This window comes from Entelurus aequoreus, linkage group LG04 (assembly GCF_033978785.1).
Source record: "Entelurus aequoreus isolate RoL-2023_Sb linkage group LG04, RoL_Eaeq_v1.1, whole genome shotgun sequence".
NCBI classification, from domain to species: Eukaryota; Metazoa; Chordata; class Actinopteri; order Syngnathiformes; family Syngnathidae; genus Entelurus; species Entelurus aequoreus.
In genome coordinates, this window is record NC_084734.1 from 15,300,967 (window position 1) to 15,327,346 (window position 26,380).

Below are 26,380 nucleotides of genomic sequence, written 5' to 3' on the forward strand. Positions count from 1 at the left end.
TACTCAATATAGGTCATCAAATCTCAGCTACAAGCTGTAATATCTTACTGAGATCATTTAGGACCAAAAACACTTAAATCAAGTAAAACACTCTAACATAAAATCTGCAAAGTGAGAAGAATGATGTTATAAGACAGAAAATAAGCAAATATCACCCTTATTTGAGATATTTCATCTTACTTAGATTTCAGTTTTTGCCGTGTGCTTTCTGCAAAATGCTCTAATTTAAAAAGTTGTGCATTTTCAGAATCAGAATCAGAATCAAAATAGTTTTTTTATTGCCATTGTTTGAGAATGGGCTCACAAACTAGGAATTTTTCTTGGTGCAATCGTGCAACATAAAACACATATAACACAGAATAGGTAATGATAATAATTCCATCCAGTTTCTTCCGCTTATCCGAGGTCAGGTCGCGGGGGCAGCAGCCTAAGCAGGGAAGCCCAGACTTCCCTCTCCCCAGCCACTTCGTCCAGCTCCTCCCGGGGGATCCCGAGGCGTTCCCAGGCCAGCCGGTAGATATAGTCTTCCCAACGTGTCCTGGGTCTTCCCCGTGACCTCCTATCGGTCGCACGTGCCCTAAACACCTCCCTAGGGAGGCGTTCGGGTGGCATCCTGACCAGATGCCCGAACCACCTCATCTGGCTCCTCTCCATGTGGAGGAGCAGCGGCTTTACTTTGAGCTCCTTCCGACGGATGCCCGACGGAGGAAACTCATTTCGGCCGCTTGTACCCGTGATCTTGGCCTTTCGGTCATAACCCAAAGCTCATGACCATAGGTGAGGATGGGAACGTAGATCGACCGGTAAATTGAGAGCTTTGCCTTCCGGCTCAGCTCCTTCTTCACCACAACGGATCGATACAGCGTCCGCATTACTGAAGACGCCGCACCGATCCACCTGTCGATCTCACCATCCACTCTTCCCTCACTCGTGAACAAGACTCCGAGGTACTTGAACTCCTCCACTTGGGGCAGGGTCTCCTCCCCAACCCGGAGATGGCACTCCACCCTTTTCCGGGCGAGAACTCGGACTTGGAGGTGCTGATTCCCATCCCAGTCGCTTCACACTCGGCTGCGAACCGATCCAGTGAGAGCTGAAGATCCTGGCCAGATGAAGCCATCAGGACCACATCATCTGCAAAAAGCAGAGACCTAATCCTGCAGCCACCAAACCGGATCCCCTCAACGCCTTGACTGCGCCTAGAAATTCTGTCCATAAAAATTATGAACAGAACGGGTGACAAAGGGCAGCCTTGGCGGAGTCCAACCCTCACTGGAAACGTGTCCGACTTACTGCCGGCAACGCGGACCAAACTCTGACACTGATCATACAGGGAGCGGACCACCACAATCAGAGAGTCCGATACCCCATACTCTCTGAGCACTCCCCACAGGACTTCCCGAGGGACACGGTCGAATGCCTTCTCCAAGTCCACAAAGCACATGTAGACTGGTTGGGCAAACTCCCATGCACCCTCAAGGACCCTGCCGAGAGTATAGAGCTGGTCCACAGTTCCACCACCAGGACGAAAACCACACTGTTCCTCCTGAATCCGAGGTTCAACTATCCGGCGTAGCCTCCTCTCCAGTACACCTGATTAGACCTTACCGGGAAGGCTAAGGAGTGTGATCCCACGATAGTTAGAACACACCCTCCGGTTCCCCTTCTTAAAGAGAGGAACCACCACCCCGGTAATAATAATAATAATAAAATGAGCTGTAACTGAGCTATCGGATCTTGTTATTGTTCATGTGCCTGATGGCCGAGGGGAAAAAAACACACACAAAAACACAAAAATGTAAGAAAAAAAGAGAACAATTAGAATGTAATGAGAAAATGCCGGACATTTTATGCTAATAAATACACTATATTGCCAAAATAATTTGGCCATCCATCCAAATGATGAGAATCAGGTGTCCAAAATCAAGCACTTAGGCATGGAGACTGTTTCTACAAACATTTGTGAAAGAATGGGCCGCTCTCAGTGATTTCCAGCATGGAACTATCATAGGATGCCACCTGTGCAACAAATCCAGTCGAGAAATTTCCTCGCTCCTAAATATTCCAAAGCCAACTGTGGCTTTATTATAAGAAAATGGAAGAGTTTGGGAACAAGCACGTTGTTGCACGCTGGACTCTGGAGCAGTGGAGACGCCTTCTCTGGACTGATGGATCACGCTTTTCCATCTGGCAATCTGATGGACCGGTCTAGGTTTGGAGGTTGCCAGGAGAATGCTACATTTCGGACAGCATTGTGCAGTGTGAAATTTGGTGGAGGAGGAATTATGGTGTGGGGTGGTTTTTCAGGAGTTGGGCTTGGCCCCTTGGTTCCAGTGAAAGGAACTTTGAATGCTCCAGGATAGACAATTCCATGCTCCCAACCTTGTGGGAACAGTTTGGAGCGGGCCCCTTCCTTTTCCAACATGACTGTACACCAGTGCACAAAGCAAGGTCCATAAAGACATGGATGACAGACTCTGGTGTGGATGAGCTTGACTGGCCTGCACAGAGTCCTGACCTGAACCCGACAGAACACCTTTGGGATGAATTAGAACGGAGACTGAGAGCCAGGCCTTCTCCACCAACATCAGTGTGTGACCTCACCAATGCGCTTCTGGAAGAATGGTGGAAAATTCCTATAAACACACTCCGCAACCTTGTGGACAGCCTTCCCAGAAAAGTTGAAGCTGTAATAGCTGCAAAAGGCGGACCCACATCATATTGAACCCTATGGGTTAGGAATGGGATGGCACTTCAAGTTCATATGTGAGTCAAGGCAGGTGGCCAAATACTTTTGGCAATATAGTGTAATAATAGTGAATTCCTGCGGAAATGTTCATGGGCCTGCTATTTGTGCCCTGTACCTCTGGCAGGGGGTCGCCGGAAGCCACCGTACTTAGAGTGTCCGCCCTGAGATGGGTAGGTTGTGAGTTCAAACCCCGGCCGAGTCATACCAAAGACTATAAAAATGGGATCCATTACCTCCCTGCTTGGCACACAGCATCAAGGGTTGGAATTGGGCGTTGAATCACCAAAAATGATTCCCGGGCGCGGCCACCGCTGCTGCTGACTGCTCCCTTCACCTCTTAGAAGGTGATCAAGGGTGATGGGTCAAATGCAGAGAATAATTTTGCCACACCTAGTGTGTGTGTGACAATCATTGGTACTTTAACTTTAACTTTAATAGATGGTGCCGAGTGTCTGAATCTGTGAGTTTTAGGTATAACTGTACAAAATGAGCAACAGAGCTAGCCATGCTTCCGATGGCCATCCAGCCAAAACCAAAAATAGGATGTAAAAAATGTTTTAGCCAGGGTTAAAGTAGACAAGTGTGTGAACAAAATGAGACGAGCTACGTGAAAGTATGGCTGAGCTACAAGAGGAGGTAATCTTGTCTTTTTGGCGTTTGTCTCAAAGCAATCGTCAATTTAAAGGCAGTGTTTCCCACACATTCATTTATTTGTGGCGGCCCGCCACGAAAGAATTAAGGCCACCACAAATAGATTTTTTTTCTTTGTCCTGTCCAGCTTCTCAAGCAAATAATATAGTTGATGTAGATGCCCATATCGGCTGTCCAGATTTACTTTACAAAAGAGAAGTGTAGGATCAAGATTTTTGGAGCCCTTTGTTCAGTGGATCAGATGTTTGATGAAGCATTGTGTCTTTCTACCACCACTACTGTTTTCTGTTTATTTGTTACTGACTGTGGCAGGACACCTCTGCCTCTGTTTCACTTTATGTTGCTGGTAAATAATATGGTTGTAGTAGTAGGCTAAAGTTAAATGATTTAGTATGCACTAATTAAAGGGGCAGAGCTTTAAGAGACATTTTAGCTTTTATATTTTTATAAGATATATTTTTTGTAAGAACCACAATTAATAAATATATTTCAGTGAATAACTTATTGTTCAAATCTGTATATAAATATGTACATAAAGTGTTGTAATTATATTGTAAAGTGGATGGATGGATGGATGGATGGATGGATGGACTTTTAAAACAAAACTGTTATTATTAATTAGTAAGTATACATTTTAGAGAAAATCATATCATTGTAGTAAATTATGCAAATTACTCGATGATGTCATGGTGACCACGCCCATAGCCACGCCCCTACCGCCACAGGTATCTTGGCAGTTTATGGGAAACACTGAAAGGGGTATATGTACCCATTAAATTGGCCCTTTTTTTTTTGTATTTGTGAATAGCATCGCCGTGGTAACACAAAATGTTCCCAGCCTAAAGTACCGCTGTTGAAGCAAGACCAACCTTTCTGGCGGTAAAACATATGTGGGGGTTCATTCGCCGGTTCGTCACGTATTAAGCGTGAGAGAAACGTGCGGAACTATAATAATAAAAGTTGAAGTATGAGCAATAATAATATGGGCTGTTTGCATTGCATTTTGTGGCGTACCTCAAGGATCAATATTTGGACCAAAACTGTTACATTTTTACATAAAACAGTATTTTTTAAGTTACAAAGGACTTAAAGATGGTATTATTTACAGATGATACAACGACAACACACAGAAGATAATACAAATAGTCTGTTTTTGTCAAACTATGTTTGAATCTCAGTAAAAGTAAAACAATGCTATTTGGTAACAGTAGAAAAGAAAGTCAAACACAAATATAAATAGACAGAGTAAATATTGAAAGGGTAAAAGAAAACACATTTTTGGGTGTAATAATAGATAACATGAACTGGAAGTCTCATGTGAAAAATATACAACATAAAGTAGCAAGAAACACGTCAATAATGAATAAAGCAAAACATGTTCTGAACCAAAAATCACTTTATATTCTCTACTGCTCAATAGTGTTACCATATCTCAGTTATTGTGCAGAAATATGGGAAATAACTACAAATGTGCACTCAAGTCACGAACTGTGTTACAAAAAAGATCAGTTATAATAATACATAATGTTGGATATAGAGAACATACAAACCCTTTATTTATTAAATCACAATTATTGAAATTCCACGACAGTGAATTTGCAAACATCTAACATTATACACAAAGCAAACTATAACTTGCTAGCCAAGAATATACAACAATTCTTCTCAACTAAAGAGGAGAAATATTACCTTAGAGGAAAATCAAATTTAAAACATTTGTATGCACGTACAACACTTAAAATCCTTAGCATATCTGTATGTGGAATTACAAACCCTGGTTCATTATGAGTTGGGAAAATGTGTTAGATGTAAATATAAACAGAATACAATGATTTGAAAATCCTTTTCAACCCATATTCAGTTGAATGCACTACAAAGACAACATATTTGATGCTCAAACTCATAAACTTTATTTTTTTTTTGCAAATAATAATTAACTTAGAATTTCATGGCTGCAACATGTGCCAAAGTAGTTGGGAAAGGGCATGTTCACCACTGTGTTACATGGCCTTTCCTTTTAACAACACTCAGTAAACGTTTGGGAACTGAGGAGACACATTTTTGAAGCTTCTCAGGTGGAATTCTTTCCCATTCTTGCTTGATGTACAGCTTAAGTTGTTCAACAGTCCGGGGGTCTCTGTTGTGGTATTTTAGGCTTCATAATGCGCCACACATTTTCAATGGGAGACAGGTCTGGACTACAGGCAGGCCAGTCTAGTACCCGCACTCTTTTACTATGAAGCCACGTTGATGTAACACGTGGCTTGGCATTGTCTTGCTGAAATAAGCAGGGGCGTCCATGGTAATGTTGCTTGGATGGCAACATATGTTGCTCCAAAACCTGTATGTACCTTTCAGCATTAATGGTGCCTGCACAGATGTGTAAGTTACCCATGTCTTGGGCACTAATACACCCCCATACCATCACAGATGCTGGCTTTTCAACTTTGCGCCTATAACATTCCGGATGGTTCTTTTCCTTTTTGGTCCAGAGGACACGACATCCACAGTTTCCAAAAACAATTTGAAATGTGGACTCGTCAGACCACAGAAAACTTTTTTACTTTGTATCAGTCCATCTTAGATGAGCTCAGGCCCAGCGAAGCCGACGGCGTTTCTGGGTGTTGTTGATAAACGGTTTTTGCCTTGCATAGGAGAGTTTTAACTTGCACTTACAGATGTAGCGACCAACTGTAGTTACTGACAGTGGGTTTCTGAAGTGTTCCTGAGCCCATGTGGTGATATCCTTTACACAGTGATGTCGCTTGTTGATGCAGTACAGCCTGAGGGATCGAAGGTCACGGGCTTAGCTGCTTACGTGCAGTGATTTCTCCAGATTCTCTGAACCCTTTGATGATATTACGGAGCGTAGATGGTGAAATCCCTAAATTCCTTGCAATGGTTTTTCTTAAACTGTTCAACAATTTGCTCACGCATTTGTTGACAAAGTGGTGACCCTCACCCCATCCTTGTTTGTGAATGACTGAGCATTTCATGGAATCTACTTTTATACCCAATCATGGCACCCACCTGTTCCCAATTTGCCTGTTCACCTGTGGGAGGTTCCAAATAAGTGCTTTCCCAACTTATTTGTCACGTGTTGCTGGCATCAAATTCTAAAGTTAATGATTATTTGCAAAAAGAAAAAGGTTTATCAGTTTGAACATCAAATATGTTGTCTTTGTAGCATATTCAACTGAATATGGGTTGAAAATGATTTGCAAATCATTGTATTCCGTTTATATTTACATCTAACACAATTTCCCAACTCATATGGAAACAGGGTTTGTATTAAATCACAATTATTGAAATTCCGTGAATTTGCAAACATCTAAAATTATACACAAAGCAAACTATAACTTGCTAGCCAAGAATATACAACAATTCTTCTCAACTAAAGAGGACAAATATAACCTTAGAGGAAAATTAAATTTTAAACATTTGTATGCACGTACAACACTTAAAACCCTTAGCGTATCAGTATGTGGAATTAAATGATGGAATGGATTAAGCAAAGAAATCCAACAAAGCACCAATATGATTCAGTTTAAGAGACTGTTCCAACTACAAGTGTTCACAAAGTACAAAGAGGATTATTATGTATTTATTCACGGTTCTGTTACAAACAGAGAACAAGGAAACTGCTATGCTATGAAAAGGGCTAAGATTAAATAAACTCTGCTTCTTCCTACTCCTTTTCGGACATCCCTGTAATGAAACAACTGGAAATATGTGATGCATTGCATTGTTCCAAATAAACTGAAACAAGCTTTGAAAAATACAAAAATACAGTATTTGGACTAGGGCTGTGCGATATATCGATATACTCGATATACTCGATATACCGCGGGTTTGTCTCTGTGCGATATATCAATCAGTTAATCAGTTTTTACTTACATAGCCCTAAATCACGAGTGTCTCAAAGGGCTGCACAAGCCACAACGACATCCTCGGCTCAGATTCCATAGGAAATGACTATATCGTGATATTTGAGTACCGTATTTTTCAGAGTATAAGTCGCACCGGCCGAAAATGCATAATAAAGAAGGAAAAAAAACATACATAAGTCGCACTGGAGTATAAGTCGCATTTTTTGGGGAAATGTATTTGATAAAAGCCAACACCAAGAATAGACATTTGAAAGGCAATTTAAAATAAATAAAGAATAGTGAACAACAGGCTGAATAAGTGTACGTTATATGAGGCATAAATAACCAACTGAGAACGTGCCTGGTATGTTAACGTAACATATTATGGTAAGAGTCATTCAAATAACTAACATATAGAACATGCTATACGTTTACCAAACAATCTGTCACTCCGAATCGCTAAATCCCATGAAATCTTATACGTCTAGTCTCTTACGTGAATGAGCTAAATAATATTATTTGATATTTTACGGTAATGTGTTTAATAATTTCACACATAAGTCGCTCCTGAGTATAAGTCGCACCCCCAAACTATGAAAAAAACTGCGACTTATAGTCCGAAAAATACGGTATACGTTCTCACGCAGTTGCTTTTAGCTGCGGGCATTACACTACAGGCTTTTCTCACTCTTTCTTGTCTCTGCTTCTCACAGAGACGTAAAACAAGCGCACCTTCTTACATACGTCACATACTGTCGCGCGTGCAACGTCATACGCCCTCACGGAGCAGAGAGGTAGCGGCATGGGTAAAGTTAGCTGTGGTGCTAGCGGAGTGGTGCGAGTGGTAATACGAGAGAAAAAGGTGCAAATCTGGTAACAACTGAAGGAAGAATTAATTCCCAAGAAAAACAGTCCATCGTTTGGCAGTGGTTTGGCTTCAAGCGGTAAGATGTTGAACAGACAACCGTAATTTGTCAAGTATGCGGCAAAAGCGTTGCTACAAAAAGTAGCATTACTGCTAATTTGTAGCATCATTTGAAAAGTCACTCGCTAGAGAATGAAGAGTGCTTGAAACTCCGCATGTCAACATCTCCGGCCGGTGCCACACCCACAAAATGCCGAAGAAACCATTTCCAGATCAACACCGTATGAAAAAATAGTCAACAACAGAAGGAGATAACGTCCGCAGGAACCTACCACATATCGAAGGACATACACTATTTGATTTCCTATTATGCAGCTCATTTTTATTTGACAGTTATTGAAATATCTTGTGTGACATCATGCACAAAAGTGCACTTTATTTGTTTTAAACTATTGTAGTGGCGTTCTGTACAAAAAGTGCACTTTAATTTAGTGTTGTTTTGATAAGTCATCTTAGTGACATCATGCACAAAAGTGCACTAATAGCTTGTTTTAAAATGTCTCTGACAATCTTGCACTTCCTGTTTTGGAAGTGACATGAATGTTTGTGCCACTGCTTAATAACTGTTTAATAAATACACTTTTGGTCAATTGACTTAGTTGTGATTTCCCTCTCCGCATGAAAGTTTAAAATGAGCATATATGAATGCAGTATGAAGAAGAATGTTTTAATGTAGACACATAGAATCATCATACTGCGGTGATTATATGCATCAAGTGTTCATTCAAGGCTAAGGCAAAATATGGAGATATATATCGTGTATCGTGACATGGCCTAAAAATATCGAGATATTAATAAAAGGCCATATTTGGACCATTAATATTATTAATTTTGAATATATTTTCCTAAGCTTTTTAACACAAACATGTTTTTAAACAATAAATCTGCTACATAAGCTCGCAAGTGGCCATACCTTTGCCAGCGTAAAGAGCCGGGGAAGTCCATTATCCGTTTGTTTTTTTGTCTTAAATAAAACAAACTTCAGCAGTAATGTGTCACTCTAAAATTGTAAAGCTTAAAAATTGTATTTCATAAACAACAATATTTGACACTGCAAAGCATTGAGGTATCGCCAAAAAGCTAAGACTGCAATGACCCTAGAAGGACAGCAGAGGGCAGTGTTTGGAAATAGAGGCCATGCTGGGCTTTGAGGGGCAGCTTTCTTTTTTGGCCTACATGTTTGGACTGCAAATTGTATTACTGTGTTACAATCAGAATGCAATAAAATATATTATTACACCAGTTGTCTGTGTGGGTTTGTTTGTTTTGCACCAGTTTCCTGGTGAGATATTTTTTTGATATAAAGTATTCGGTTTTCACATTCAATTACTGTGTAAATTCCCCTAAAAAATATTGTGAAAGTTTATAACCAAGATTATATCTCATAATGCACAGAAAGCATACACAGAGTTATTGGCTGCACAATTAAACTGAGTTGACTCCTTATCAGATCCAGATTTGGTGACAATAATAATAAATAAATACCAATAACAACTAGAAGAGGCATTTCCTGAAGGAATGGCGTGTGAATGCTCCAATGCTGAAGTTGAAGTGAAATGCGGACAGAATGTAGTATGAATGTAAGAATAATCTGAATGGTTTGAATCTTGAAGAGTTTGAATTTCCAGGAAAACCGGAATTTGGTTTGGAACTTGGGAAAGTGTTAGTTTGAATGTCCAGGATGAGTGGAATGTGTTGATGTTGGAATGTTTTGATTAGGTTGAAAAATGTGGGAATTGTGCAACTTGGAAAAATGTCCCATTCATTTCAATGGGAACTTCCTGGAAATTTTGGGGATTTTTTTTGAAAATGCTAAAACATTTGAAAGTTCTGAATGGTTGGTGTTGGAATTTTTCAAATTGATCCGAGAAATGTTGTAGTAACATTTATAATTGAAAAATGGTATTACGGAATTCCTAGAATTTCGGGAAAATCGGGAAATTTTTCAGTTCAAAAAACAACTTTGTTTTTTGTCCTGATTAAGAGGAATGTTTTGACGGTGTAACGGTTGAAGTGGGTTGAAAAATGTGGAAGGAGTAGTCGACAGATAAAAGGGTGAAAACCCAGGATTTCTGGGAATTCCTGGAATTTTTTTGAACTTGGAAAAATTATAGTTTGAATGTTCAGGATGGTGGAATGTGTTGAAGGTAGAATGGTTTGAATTGGTTGAAAAATGTGGAAATGGTGGAAGTTTGAAAAGTGGCCAATTCATTTTGAATGGGAAAAATGTCCCGGGAAACCAGGAATTCCGGGAAATCTGGGAATTTTTGCATTTTTTCAAGGGAAAGCCCGCGATTCCCGAATAGGCTGAACAGTTTGAAGTTGGAACGCTTTGAATCGGATGAAAAATGTGGAAGGTAGAGCGCCAAATCTGGAGAATAATAATAACAATAATAACTAGAAGAGGCAATTCCTGAAGGACTTGCATGTGAATGCTCCAATGCTGAAGTTGAAGTGAAATGCTGACAGAATGTAGTATGAATGTAAGAATAGGTTTGAATGTTGGAATGGATTGAATGTTGAAGAGTTTGAATTTCCAGGAAAACCGGACTTTGGTTTGGAACTTGGGAAAGTGTTAGTTGGAATGTCCAGGATGAGTTCAATGTGTTGATGTTGGAATGGTTTGAATCGGTTGAAAAATGTGAGGATTGTGGAAGTTGGAAAAATTGATAATTCATTTTGTATGGGGAAAATGTCCCTAAAAACTGAGAATTCTAGAAAATCCAGAATTATTTTTTTTACAATTGTTGAAAGGGAGCACACAATTCCTGAACAGGCTGAATATTTTGAAGTTGGAACGGTTTGAATCGGATAACAAATTGTGGAACTTTGAAAAAGGTTAAATTCTTTTAAATTTCATGGAAATTTGGGAATTTAAGGAAAAGAGGGAATTTTTGGGAAAATGCAAAACATTTTGAATGTTTTGAATGAGTTGGAATGGTTGGTGTTGGAATTTTTCAAATCGGTCGAGAAATGTTGAAGTCGTAACATTTTCAATTGACAAATGGTATTACGGAATTCCTGGAAAACGTAGTTTTTTGTCCTGATTAAGAGGACCGTTTTGACGATGGAACGGTTGAGGTAGTCGACAGAAAAAAGGGTTTGAACAAAAGGGATTTCTGGGAATTCGTAGAATTTTTTTGAACTTGAAAAAATTATAGTTTGAATGTCCAGGATGAGTTCAATGTGTTGATGTTGGAATGGTTTGAATCGGATGAAAAATGTGACAATTGTGGAAGTTGGAAAAATGGATAATTCATTTTGAATGGGGAAAATGTCCCTAAAAACTGAGAATTCTAGGAAATCCAGGATTTTTTTTTTACAATTGTTGAAAAGGAGCACACAACTCCTGAACAGGCTGAATATTTTGAAGTTGGAACGGTTTGAATCGGATAAAAAATGTGGGAATTGTGGAACTTTGAAAAAGGTTGAATTATTTTCAATTTCATGGAAATTTGGGAATTTAAGGAAAAGAGGGATTTTTTGTGAAAATGCACAAAAAAAATTGAATGGTCTGAATGAGTTGAAATGTTTGGTGTTGGAATTTTTCAAATCGGTCGAGAAATGTTGAAGTAGTAACATTTTTAATTGAGAAATGGTATTACGTAATTCCTGGAATTTAGGGAAAACCCGGAAACCTTAGTTTTTTTGTCCTGATTAAGAGGAACGTTTTGACGATGGAACAGTTTAAGTGGGTTGAAAAATGTGGAAGGAGTCGTCGACAGAAAAAAGGGTGAAAAAAGGGTTTGGAAAAAACGGGTTTTCTGGGAATTCCTGGAATTTCTTTTTAACTTGAAAAAAGTACAGTTTGAATGTCCAGGATGAGTTCAATGTGTTGATGTTGGAATGGTTTGAATCGGTTGAATTGTGGAAGTTGGAAAAATGGATAATTCATTTTGAATGGGGAAAATGTCCCTAAAAACTGAAAATTCTATGAAATCCGGGATTTTTTTTTTACAATCGTTGAAAAGGAGCACACAACTCCTGAACAAGCTGAATATTTTGAAGTTGGAACCGTTTGAATCAGATGAAAAATTTGGGAATTGTGGAACTTTGAAAAAGGTTAAAATTATTTTCAATGTCAATTTCATGGGAATTTAGGAATTTTGGGGGAAGAGGGAATTTTTGGGAAAATGCAAAATTTCTCAAATCGGTCGAAAAGTGTTGAAACAGCATCATTTTTAATTGAGAAATGGTATTACAGAATTCCTGGAATTTCGGGAAAACCAGGAAAACTTAGTTTTTTGTCCTGATTAGGAGGAATGTTTTGATAATGGAACGGTTGAAGTGGGTTGAAAAATGTGGAAGGAGTAGTCGACAGAAAAAGGGTTTAAAAAACGGGAATTCCTGGAATTTTTTTGAAAATGATAGTTTGAATGTCCAGGATGGTGGAATATGTTGAAGGTGGAATGCTTTGAATCGGTTGAAAAATAAGGAAATTGTGGAAGTTTGAAAAATGGCCGATTAATTCTGAATGGGAAAAATGTCCCGGAAAACCTAAAATTCCGGGAAATGTAGGAGTTTTTGGAATTTGTCAAGGGAAAGCCTGCGATTACCGAATAGACTGAACAGTTTGAAGTTGGAACGCTTTGAATCGGATGAAAAATGTGGGAATTGTGGAACTTTGAAAAAGGTTCAATTATTTTCAATGTATGGGAATTTGGGAATTTCGGGAAAAGAGGGAATTTTTGGTAAAATTTTAGGCCAAAATGCGTCCATTCTCCCTTTTCTGTCTACAAACCGTGTCTGCTTGTAAGTACTCCGTGTGCGCGCGCTGCCGAACATGCTCCTCTGCTCGTAAAACCAGCAATGTAACGACGTGAAGACGACGCGCTGTCATGCCCGTTAAAAACAAAAAAGGGGGCGTAACCGGTACTTTTTAAAGGCGGTATAGTACCGAATATGATTAATTAGTATTGCGGCTCTTTACTAGTACCGGTATACCGTACAACCCTAGTATAAACACTTTGTAGGACTCAACAGAAGACTAGAGCCAGCTTAATGGCAAAAAGCACTTCCTGTCTAGGGAACACTGCCACCTAATGTCAAGGAATTGCAAGTGCATGCCAAGTCTACAATACTTGCAAATGAGACTTGAAAGTGTAAGATGTAACGCATGGAAATAACAGCCATTATCAGATTGGTACTGTATTGAAAGGAGCCCATCTCGAATCAGAACCACTAGGTCGTCAGTCAAGAGTGGGCTTTTTATAGAGCAGAGGTGTCAAAGTGGTTTTCACTGAGGGCCAAATTGCAGTTATGTTTGGCCCCAGAGGGCCGCTTCTAACAGTGAATACTATTATTACACCATTTTTTATGCATTTTATTAGTAGATTTTTTTAAACTAAAATGTCAAAAAAATATGGTAAGTTGCAATAGTTTTAGTGTATTTTACTGTATATGGAAAAACAGTACTGCTGTGTTATGGTAAAAAAAAAATAAACAAAAAAAAAGCAGCTTAGTTGCCAGAAGTTTACTGCATAGTGTACAGTTTTTTTTTACAGTAAATAAGAAAAATGCAATTTTACAGTAAAATTTTGTCACCTGAGCTGCCAGTTTGTTTGTTTGTTTTTTACCGCAAATCAACAAAAATTATTGTATGTGGGATCTGAACCGAGGATGTCATTGTGGCTTGTGCAGCCCTTTGAGACACTTGTGATTTAGGGCTATATATATAAACATTGATTGATTGATTGATTGATTGATTGATTAATTAGCAGATTTTTTTTAAACTAAAATGTAAAAAAAAATATGGTAAGTTGCAATAATTTCATCTCAAAATGTAGTGTATATTAATGTAATTGGAAAAACAGTACTGCTGTTTTTATGGTAAAAAAAAAAAAAGAGCAGCTCAGTTGCAAGAATTTTACAGAAAAATTTACAGTTTTTTTTTACTGTAAATAAAAAAAATGCAATTTTACAGTAACATTTTGGCACCTGAGCTACCAGTTTTTTTTAGTTTTTTGTTTTTTTTTTACCTCAAATCAACAAGTGTAGATTTTTGGGTGTATTACTGTAAATGCCAAAACAGCACCACAGTTTATTACAGTAAAAAAAGTACTGTTTTTTTTAACTCATTTAGAGAAAAATGCTGTAAAAACCACAGTAAATTTCACAATTTGACCATAAAATCTATTGCTACTTTTACATTGCACTATTTGATGGATAACTTGCTTTGTAATCATTATTAGTAGTATTTATTTATATTTAAAAATGGTTTGAATGTTTGATAATATATTTTTGCATAATTAGACAATATTTAAGTTAACATAATTTGCAATTACATGGAGTACATCTATTTTTTTTTTGCTTCTAAAATAGAAAGAAAGAATACATTTTTATGCATTTTATTAGTTAAACTAAAATGTAAAAAAAAATATGGTAAGTTGCAACAATTTCAACTCAAAATGTAGTGTATATTACTGTAAATGGAAAAACAGTACTGCTGTTTTTTTACCATAAGAACAGCAGCTCAGTTGCCAGAATTTTACCGTTTAATTTTGGCACCTGAGCTGCCTGTTTTTTTTTTGTTTTTTTACCGCAAATAAACAAGTGTCGATTTTTGGGTGTATTACTGTAAATGCCAAAACAGCACCACAGTTTATTACAGTAAAAAAAGTGATGTTTTTTTTTAACTCATTTGGAGAAAAATGCTGTAAAAACCACAGTAAATTTCACAATTTGACCATGAAATCTATTGCTAATTTTACATTGCACACTTTGAAATCATTATTATTATTTATTTCTATTTAAAAATGGTATGAATGTTTGATCATATATTTTTGCATAATTAGACAATATTTAAGTGAACATAATGTGCGATTACATGGAGTACATCTATTTATTTTCTCATAAAATAGAAAGAAAGAATACATTTAGTAAGAAAAGTTACAGTACTTTGATAGATATTATTTCCAGGCTTTCCAGGGCCAAATAAAATCTGGCCTTGAGTTTGACACCTGTGTTCTAGAACCATTCCACTCCGCCACTGGAGTGTGGACTAAATGCCAATCAAAGCCTATCCAGCAAAGGTGACAGAATGTGCATGTCAAACGTGTTTCAAACACAGATATTTGCACTCGCTGCTAGCACGCCGAGGAATGTGCAGACTCATTTACTTTTCCCTCCCACCCTCCGACTCCGGCGGCGACACGGCCCGAATACTGATGAGCCGCTCTCTTCCTCGCCAACATCCCACTACAACTGCTAGGTGCACTTCTTATCGTCCTCAGGCTTTGCAGGGACTTTGCTAACCCCCGCCCCCTTTTTTTCTTCTTTTTTTTTAAACAGTAGCAGACGGGATCCAGAGCAGGGAGGATGAAAAGGGGGCAAATTAGACGTCAGACAGGGGGATCACAGGGAAGAACTGGCAGAATGGACTTGTGGTGGCGGTCACAGTCCAAACAGATGCATAAAGAAACGTGTTCAAGAACCCCCCCCCCCAAACCCTCTTCGTATTTGAGGAATAAAAAGTTGGCGCTGCTCTACATAATCCAGCTGGGGTTTAGCACGTCAACGTCCAAAACATATTGCCGTTAAGTGATTGACTTGGTGGGGGAGGGGCCGTGGAAGTTTGACCTCTTTGTCAACAACACCCAAAAGCCTTATTTATAGAGTCATCTGCAAAAACTGGGCTTTGTGGCGCCCCCTATGTGTGGTGGTCAAAATGCAGATGTTTTATAATCATTAGAACAGCTACTTTTCAATTGACCAAGTGGAGGAGATCTACCTCATTCATATTTATAATTTATATTGATTTATTTATGAAAGAGAGGTTCAATCCTAATCTACGATTTGACTCCCTCGAATGGCCTTGACGCTCCAACAACAGGAGCAGGCTGTTCTGAAAACACCTCAGTGATGGACGCTTTTGACCTCCCTACCTCCCTCCTCAACGACACCTGGACTCAAACTTTTGCTTGCATTCAGAATGGCCCCAGGCCTATGGACACTACATCAACACACCCAAGACAATGGGCATATACACCCCCAAAACCCCCCTCCCCCACCCCACGCCTTCACCACCGCTTGATTCCCCTTCGGGGTGATGGACGGCTGGCAGCGCTTGATAGCAGCAGTCGACCTCCAGGGCCCCAACTCCCCCCACCCCCTCTGTTGCGAGTTGTCGTGATTAAATGTAACATGTTTATGTGAGTATTTTGACTGTAGATGACTAAAAATAGTCGCCCAATTCTGTCATCTATAGGAGGGAATTTTTTTTTTTTTTTTTTTTTCATAAAGAAATACAATTATGTGTGCTTTCGCACTGTATCCCTGCAGACTGTATTGATCTATATTGACATACACATACACAATATGTATATATCGTGTTTTTTATGTTGATTTAATAAAAAATAAAAATAAATAAAAATTGTTTTTTTTTTATTTTTTTTATTTCTTGGACCGGTACTGGGCCACGTCCCGGTGGTTGGGGACCACTGGTCTATAGGATCTTTGATGATTGTAGATGACCAAAAATAGTCACCCACTCCTGTCATCTATAGGATCTTTGATGAGCATTTTGACTGTAGATGACCAAAAATAGTCGCCCACTCCTGTCATCTATAGGAGGGAATTATTATTATTTTATTTTTTTCATAAAGAAATACAATTATGTGTGCTTTCGCACTGTATCCCTGCAGACTGTATTGATCTATATTGACATACACATACACAATATGTATATATCGTGTTTTTTATGTTGATTTAATAAAAAAATAAAAATAAAAAATAAAAAAATTTTTTTAAATTTTTTTTATTTCTTGGACCGGTACCGGGCCACGTCCCGGTGGTTGGGGACCACTGGTCTATAGGATCTTTGATGATTGTAGATGACCAAAAATAGTCACCCACTCCTGTCATCTACAGGATCTTTGATGAGCATTTTGACTGTAGATGACCAAAAGTAGTCACCCACTCCTGTCATCTATAGCAGTGGTTCTCAAATGGGTGTACGCGTACCCCTGGGGGTACTTGAAGGTATGCCAAGGGGTACGTGAGATTTTTTTTTTAAATATTCTAAAAATAGCAACAATTCAAAAATCCTTTATAAATATATATATTGAATAATACTTCAACAAAATATGAATGTAAGTTCATAAACTGAACATCAAATCAAGTAGGCTATTCCATTCATTACCATAAACCCAGAGTTTCCCCCATGCCATGATGGTTTGACCATTAACTAAAATGTCTGTCAAAAAGAACTGTGAAAAGTGTTGACAGCTAGTTTTTTTGTGGACATGTTCCATAAATATTGATGTTAAAGATTTATTTTTTTGTGAAGAAATGTTTAGAATTAAGTTCATGAATCCAGATGGATCTCTATTACAATCCCCAAAGAGGGCACTTTAAGTTGATGATTACTTCCATGTGTAGAAATCTTTATTTATAATTGAATCACTTGTTTATTTTTCAACAAGTTTTTAGTTATTTGTATATCTTTTTTTCCCTAATAGTTGAAGAAAGACCACTACAAATGAGCAGTATTTTTGCACTGTTATACAATTTAATAAATCAGAAACTGATGACAGTGCTGTATTTTACTTCTTTATCTCTTTTTTTCAACCAAAAATGCTTTGCTCTGATTAGGGGGTACTTGAATTAAAAAAATGTTCACAGGGGGTACATCACTGAAAAAAGGTTGAGAACCACTGATCTATAGGATCTCTGATGAGCATTTTGACTGTAGATGACCAAAAATAGTCACCAACTCCTGTCATCTATAGGATCTTTGGCGAGCATTTTGACTTTAGATGACCAAAAATAGTCACCCACTCCTGTCATCTAAAGGATCTTTGGCGGGCATTTTGACTTTAGATGACCAAAAATAGTCGCCCACTCCTGTCATCTATAGGATCTTTGATGAGCATTTTGACTGTAGATGACCAAAAATAGTCACCCACTCCTGTCATCTAAAGGATCTTTGGTGAGCATTTTGACTTTAGATGACCAAAAATAGTCACCCACTCCTGTCATCTATAGGATCTTTGATGAGCATTTTGACTGTAGATGACCAAAAATAGTCACACCCACTCCTGTCATCTATAAGATCTTTGATGAGCATTTTGACTGTAGATGACCAAAAATAGTCACCCAGTCCTGTCATCTATAGGATTTTTGGTGAGAATTTTGACTGTAGATTACCAAAAATAGCCCTGCGATGAGGTGGCGACTTGTTCAGGGTGTACCCCGCCTACCGCCCGAAAGCAGCTGAGATAGGCTCCAGCGACCTCCCGCGACCCGAAAGGGACAAGCGGTAGAAAATGGATGGATGGATGGATATTGGCGGCAAACTCCGTCGCTTGCAAGCTCGTGTGCGCCCCAGCTTTCTGAGACATTTATTTTGTCAGCGCAGGCAGGACGAAGCGGCGCTTTTATTGTGAAGACAGGAACTGTGCGTAGAATGTTCCTGTTTAAGACCTTACCTTTTTGATGAGGCTTTTACCTAATATTAGTTATTTTATTGAAGTAATTTGTATTTGACTTTTTATCCTATTAGATACTCAGTGGCCTAGTGGTTAGAGTGTCCGCCCTGAGATCGGTAGGTCGTGAGTTCAAACCCCGGCCGAGTCATACCAAAGACTATAAAAAATGGGATCCATTACCTCCCTACTTGGCACTCAGCATCAAGGGTTGGGATTGGGGGTTAAATCACCAAAAATGACACCCGGGCGCGGCCACCGCTGCTGCTCACTGCTCCCCTCACCTCCCAGGGGGGGCGATCAAAGGTGATGGGTCAAATGCAGAAGTGTGTGTGTGTGTAGGTCGTGAGTTCAAACCCCGGCCGAGTCATACCAAAGACTATAAAAATGGGACCCATTACCTCCCTGCTTGGCACTCAGCATCAAGGGTTGGAATTGGGGGTTAAATCACAGAAAATGACTCCCGGGCATGGCCACCGCTGCTGCTCACTGCTCCCCTCACCTCCCAGGGGGCGATCAAGGGTGATGGGTCAAATGCGGAGAATAATTTCGCCACACAATCATTGGTACTTTAACTTTAATGGGTACCCCTGTTGTATACAAATGGTTAATAATGGGGATGTATCGACTGATTTTCCCACGCTTTGAGCACGGCGGCTTATTTATAGATTTCTCTTTGCTGGCCACCGTAAAGCGAATACCGTAAATTCCAGGCTACAAACCGCTAACTTGTTCTTAGGGCTTTGAACCCTGCGGCTTATAAAACGGTGCGGCTAATTTATGGATTGTTCTTTGCTAATGGTCATAATGCTAAAGCACTTCCATTGGGTTGAGTTTTTCCTTGCCCTGATGTCGTTGTGGCTTGTGCAGCCCTTTGAGACACTCGTGATTTAGGGCTATATAAGTAAACTTTGATTGATTGATTGATTGATACTTGAAAAAACATTGAAATAGGTGTGTCATTGTTCGGACTAGAGTTGTCCCGATACCAATATTTGGTACGGGTACCAAAATGTATTTCGATACTTTTCGATACTTTGATACTTTTCTAAGTAAAGGGGACCCACAAAAAATTTCATTATCGGCTTTATTTTAACAAAAAAATCTTAGGGTACATTAAAAATATGTTTATTATTGCAATTTAGTCCTTAAATAAAATAGTGAACATACTAGACAACTTGTCTTTTAGTAGTAAGTAAACAAACAAAGGCTCCTAATTAGTCAAATAAGAGCAAGACAGTAGAGAGGTGTATGTACTTCAGTCCTTGAAGACGTTAACATTCAATTCACGCCTGCTTTGCTGTTTGGTGGAGACACTGCGACAAATAATTGATTAGACATGGGTAGGATATTGTCATTTCATGGAGACTTTGGAAGGTCAGTAGCACCGCTTACACGGGCCCCTTTCACACAGACTTACTGTCGAATCAGAGACGCAAGAGTAGAGCTGGCATTTATGGCAAATCATTTTTGGATGCCTTTTCAGCTTTTTACCCTTTCTCAAAGCCAACGTGCTGCCTCTGGTACGCCTTCAATCAGCATGTTAAAATGTAACAATTGGCGAATCCGGGATGTGAGAGAAGAGGCGCATGTCACACAGAACTCAAGAGTTGGCAAAAAGCCTGAAGTCTCAGATGCTACATTTTGGTCACAACTAGGGGTTGCAAAATTCCGGGAATATTCAAAGTTGGAAACTTTCCATGGGAATTAACGGGAATATATGCGATGAGGTGGCGACTTGTGTACCCCGCCTACCGCCCGAATGCAGCTGAGATAGGCTCCAGCACCCCCCGCGACCCCAAAAGGGACAAGCGGTAGAAAATGGATGGATGGATATGGAAATTAACGGGAATTAATGGGAATAAACATTGACTGCAACATGCTAGATCTTGCAGCATGATTATTAGCTAAAACAACCTGATTTCATGCAAATTCAGTAGAATTTCGACCCTGCACTGTGCATTCCTCAATCACATGTGCAGTGCATTCCTCCATCACATGCACAGATAATTCCCAGCATGCTACACACTACAGCAGGGCTATTGAGGCCACACTAGTATTTGAGCCCAAGGACTTCATCCAGTCAGGTAAGTGTTGATGATATTACTGGGGTAAATATATTTGATCTATGGTATTTAAAGGCCTACTGAAATGAAATGTTTTTATTTAAACGGGGATAGCAGATCCACTCTATGTGTCATACTTGATCATTTTGCGATATTGCCATATTTTTGCTGAAAGGATTTAGTAGAGAACATCGATGATAAAGTCACAACTTTTGGTCGCTGATAAAAAAAAAGCCTTGCCTGTACCGGAAGTAGCGTGACGTCAACAGAGGAAGGACTCCTCAAAATTTCCCATTGTTTTCAATGCAGCTAGAGCGATTCGGACCGAGAAAGCGACGATTACCCCATTAATTTGAGCGAGGATGAAAGATTTGTGGATGAGGAACATTAGAGTGAAGGACTAGAATGCAGTGCAAGACATATCTTTTTTCGCTCTGACCGTAACTTAGGTACAAGCTGGCTCATTGGATTCCACACTGTCTCCTTTTTCTATTGTGGATCACGGATTTGTATTTTAAACCACCTCGGATACTATATCCTCTTGAAAATAGACGCGAAATGGACATTCACAGTGACTTTTATCTCCACGACAATACATCGGCGAAGCTCTTTAGCTACTGGGCTAACGTGGTAGCATCGGGCTCAAATGCAGATAGAAACAAAAAAATAAATCCCTGACTGGAAGGATACACAGAAGATCAACAATACTATTAAACCATGGACATGTAACTACACGGTTAATAATTCCCAGCCTGGCAAAGCTTAACAATGCTGTTGCAAATGACGCCATTGAAGCTAACTTAGCAACGGGACCTCACAGAGCTATGATAAAAACATTAGCTATCCACCTACGCCAGCCAGCCCTCATCTGCTCATCAATACCCGTGCTCACCTGCGTTCTAGCGATCGATGGAAGGACGAAGGACTTCACCCGATCATCCGTGCGGTTGGCGGCTAGCGTCGGCTAGTGCGTCTGCTATCCAAGTAAGTCCTCCTGGTTGTGTTGCTACAGCCAGCCGCTAATACACCGATCCCACCTACAACTTTCTTCTTTGCAGTCTTTATTGTTCATTAAACAAATTGCAAAAGATTCACCAACACAGATGTCCAGAATACTGTGGAATTTTTAAATGAAAACAGAGCTTTTTTGTATTGTTTTCAATGGGGTACCAATATTTCCGTATCAATTGTTGACGTCACGCGCATACGTCATCATATCTAGACGTTTTCAACCGGAAGTGTGGCGGGAAATTTAAAATTGCACTTTATAAGTTAACCCGGACGTATTGGCATGTGTTGCAATGTTAAGATTTCATCATTGATATATAAACTATCAGACTGCGTGGTCGGTAGTAGTGGGTTTCAGTAGGCCTTTAACTTTAATAGAAGTGTAATTGCTTGTTACTGTACGACTTCCACTCAAGCTAGCTAGCTGTTCCTGTACTTGTTAAATGATTTTGGGGCCAATATCTCTAGCTAGCTGGGTTTATGTACCACCACCAGTCTCATAATGAACCGAAAAAATGTCTCCGTTAGCTGTGATGCTAATTTTCTCTATGTTAAATCCCATTAATTTATGCTAACAACGTTAGCGATCCGAATTTACCTTTTTTTGTGATCTGTAAAGTTCAACTAAATCAAAACGTGTAGTTTTCTCCGCCTTCTGTTCTGCTAGCCGTTCTGTTGTCATACAAGAATGTAAGTTATATTTTGATTCAGCATGCTGAGTGAGTGTTCATTTATTCATCTAGCTTATTTCTATTCATTTGTCCATCGGTAAACTATTTTTAAAGACTACTCCAATTGTTTAGCTGACTATTTATATCTGTGTGTGGCATTGCATTAGTGTTTTACAAGAATAAATAAATGCAAACAGAATATAGCCACGTACACCATCTGATGTGTGGAGACAATTCAACCCAAACCAATGTAGGCGGAAAGGCGGTGTACATTTGCAAATACTGTGCCAAGACCTATGTCAAAAATGCCACAAAGATGCAGCAGCATATAGACAAGGGCCCAATAATATATCATTATTGTAATTCCCCATTAATTCCCATATATTCCCATTAATTACCATATATTCCCATTAATTCCCATATATTCCCATTAATTCCCATGGACGGTGTCCAACTTTGAATAATCCAAAAATGGTCAATATTTCCAAACTTCCCGAGCTTAACTTCCCGTGGTAAATTTCCGGAAAGTTTCCGGAAATTTACCGGAAACTTTCCACCCCTTCGCAACCCTAGTAACAACAGATGCTGGCTCATACGTCATAAAAACTCGATGAAAAGAGATCATTTATGATTCCATTTATGGTCGTGCGATATAGACCAGTGTTTCTTAACCGTAGGGCCGCCAAAAAAAATACCTGTTTCTCAGCTGTGGTCTGTATAGCAGTATGCCGTTGTAATACACTTTTCCACCACTTGTGGCAGTAATGACAATCTCAAACAAACAGAAGAAGTCTGGGGCTAAATTTAGTCATAGAGAAGTTTTTTAAGCGCAAAAATGATGACTAAATTGGTGCAGCAATTAAAATTTCAAGTTAAAATGTGAAAATGATAATTGAATAAGTGTCTTGTATAACACAACACTCATAACTGACAAGGTATTACTAATATTTGACTAAAATAGGATGACAAAACTGTTTGAATAAAATAAAAACAATGATTAATAACAAAGTAACATTTCAAAAATAAAGAAATAAAATGTCAAATTAAACATGTTATCAAATTAAGTGTCTCACCCAAGAGCGTAAACTAGCATGGTCTTCCGAGACTAAGCTGCCAGAGAGTTAAGAAACTTGTTATTATCGATTTAGTTTATTTTCAGGCCAAAATAATTATATGTAGATATAATGTTCAGTTATTTATGAATCTCTTGTTAAGCAGTACATTTGATTAGTAATTATTTGTCTAATCAGCCTGACCTGAGCCTAAGGTTCATGTGATAAATAAATAATAATCTTTGTGATTAACACAAAGAATGGATCACGATTATTACTTGTAAAGATTCTTAATAGACTCCAAAAAAAAAAATACATAAAAATAAAATATAAAAATAATATATATATATATAATCTATGTACGGTATACCGGTATTGGTATAGTACCGCGATACTAATGAATCATATTCGGTACTATACCGCCTCTAAAAAGTACAGATCCGCCACCCACTGGCCCCCCGTTGTCGTCACTTCGTGACATTGCTGGTTTTACGAGCAGAGGAGCATGTTCAACAGTGCACACACACTGAGTACTTACAAGCAGACACAGTGTGTAGACAGAAAAAGGAGAATGGACACATTTTGACCTAAAAAGTAAAGATAAAGGTGAAGTTATAACACTGAAACACCCTCAGGAAGAGGTGCTTTAAGACATGGCTAGCTAGCTAGCGGCTAACATCCATCCGCAGTGTTTTAGCTACTTCTAAATCACTAATCCTCGCCTCCATGACGACATTCAAAGTACGTTTCTTACAAGTACTATTATCACTGGAGGACGAGGAATGGCTAAACCTCCTTCACTACACACCGTAGGAGGATACAATAGCTCACCGGCGTCACAATGTAAACAAATGCCTAACATCCACTGTAATGATACCAAGTACAGGAGCGTATCTAGTCGATACTATGATTACATTGATATTTTTTAGCATCACAAAATCTTAAACCCAGGAAATATGTCCCTGGACACATGTAACTACTTGGTATCGGATCGATACCTAAATGTGTGGTATCATCCAAAACTAATGTAAAGTATCAAACAACAGAAGAATAAGTGATTATTACATTTGAACAGAAGTGTAGATAGAACATGTTGAAACAGAAAATAAGCAGATATTAACAGTAAATGAACAAGTCAATTAATAATCATTTTTTACAGCTTGTCCTTTATAATGCAGACAAAATAATAGGTAGATAAATGACACAATATGTTACTGCATACGTCAGCAGACTAATTAGAAGTCTTTGATTGTATACTTACTACTAAAAGACAAGTTGTCTAGTATGTTCACTATTTTATTTAAGGACTAAATTGCAATAATAAACATATGTTTAATGGACCCTAAAAAATTTTGTTCAAATAAAGACAATAATGAAATTTTTTGTGGTCCCCTTTATTTAGAAAAGTATTGAAATACATTTTGGTACCGGTACTAAAATATTGGTATCGGAACAACACTACTATGTAGTAAAAAGGAATAGGGAAATAATTGTAATATTTAATTGATGCTGTTACACCGCCATTCTGTGTTTTATTATAATTGTGAGTAACAATTGAATCATTCAATGATTTGGAAAAGTTGACGCACTGTAACTACTTGATATCGGATCGATACCTAAATGTGTGGTATCATCCAAAACTAATGTAAAGCATCAAACAAGAGAAGAATAAGTGATTATTACATTTTAACAGAAGTGTAGATAGAACATGTTGAAACAGAGAACAGCGCGACACCTACCCTTTACATCAGTATTTCTTAACCATATTATTATTGGTTTATTAGGTATTATATTTTATTGTATGATCCTGTAACTACCTGGTATCGGATCGATACCTAAATGTGTGGTATCATCCAAAACGAATGTAAAGTATCAAACAAGAGAAGAATAAGTGATTATTACATTTGAACAGAAGTGTAGATAGAACATGTTAAAACAGAAAATAAGCAGATATTAACAGTAAATGAACAAGTAGATTAATAATCCATTTTTACAGCTTGTCCTTTATAATGTAGACAAAATAATAGGTGTATAAATGACACAATATGTTACTGCATACGTCAGCAGACTAATTAGGAGTCTTTGTTTGTTCACTTGCTACTAAAAGACAAGTTGTCTAGTATGTTCACTATTTTATTTAAGGACTAAATTACAATAATAAACATATGTTTAATGGACCCTAAAATGTTTTGTTCAAATAAAGACAATAATGACATTTTTTGTGGTCCCCCTTATTTAGAAAAGTATCGAAATACATTTTGGTACCGGTACTAAAATATTGGTATCGGAACAACACTACTATGTAGTAAAAAGGAATAGGGAAATAATTGTAATATTTAATTGATGCTGTTACACCGCCATTCTGTGTTTTATTATAATTGTGAGTAACAATTGAATCATTCAATGATTTGGAAAGGTTGTTGCACTGTAACTACTTGATATCGGATCGATACCTAAATGTGTGGTATCATCCAAAACTAATGTAAAGTATCAAACAAGAGAAGAATAAGTGATTATTACATTTTAACAGAAGTGTAGATAGAACATGATGAAACAGAGAACAGCGCGACACCTACCCTTTACATCAGTATTTCTTAACCATATTATTATTGGTTTATTAGGTATTATATTTTATTGTATGATCCTGTAACTACTTGGTATCGGATCGATACCTAAATGTGTGGTATCATCCAAAACTAATGTAAAGTATCAAACAACAGAAGAAAAAGTGATTATTACATTTTAACAGTATTGTGTAGATAGAACATGTTACAACAGAAAGTAAGCAGATATTAACAGTAAATGAACAAGTCAATTAATAATCAATTTTTACAGCTTGTCCTTTATAATGTAGACAAAATAATAGGTGTATAAATAATAGGTGTTTTATTATAATTGTGAGTAACAATTGAATCATTCAATGATTTGGAAAAGTTGTTGCACTGTAACTACTTGATATCGGATC

General features: G+C 38.2%; 1 protein-coding gene across 1 annotated transcript in view; it reads right to left on the bottom strand.

The window, feature by feature from the left end:
* LOC133648322 (disks large 1 tumor suppressor protein-like) overlaps window positions 1-26,380 on the bottom strand; it is an 84,091-nt gene that overhangs the window by 1,478 nt on the left and 56,233 nt on the right. The gene's annotated exons all lie outside the window — the stretch shown is intronic.